The sequence below is a fragment of the Buceros rhinoceros genome, unplaced genomic scaffold (assembly GCF_000710305.1).
Source record: "Buceros rhinoceros silvestris isolate BGI_N320 unplaced genomic scaffold, ASM71030v1 scaffold27495, whole genome shotgun sequence".
NCBI classification, from domain to species: domain Eukaryota; kingdom Metazoa; phylum Chordata; class Aves; order Bucerotiformes; family Bucerotidae; genus Buceros; species Buceros rhinoceros.
Window position 1 is genome coordinate 8,954 of NW_010413814.1, and position 435 is coordinate 9,388.

A 435-nucleotide genomic window follows, 5' to 3' on the forward strand; every position below is an offset into this window, starting at 1 on the left:
CTGCCTTTTCCCAGCCTGGAACAAGCCCCCTGAGGAACCTCCACGAGCACTTAGAGCACTCGCTGCAGAGCTGGCACGGTCCAGGACTGCGTCTGCTGGGTGACGGTGACTCCTCCGCTCCGAGGGAGGGCTCTAACTCCCGCAGCGTCTCCACCAACCCACACTCCTCCGAATTCAAGCCCTGAGACGGCCCCATCCCGGGAGCTCATCACACCCAGGACAGGGCAGGGGGGCTGCGCCAGGGAGGAATCCCCTGTCCAGGAGCCACCTTGGGGGAAAGCAGTTTGGAAAAAACCTCGGGGCTGCGGTTTGTGTCCCCAGACACCCCCAGCTGGCACCGCAGGGGCTCTGGGACATCCCAGGGTGCAGCTCTGGGCCTCGGGTGGCAGGAGAGCACCCCTGTGCGGCTGCGCTCTCCGCTCTTGCGGCGCTGCG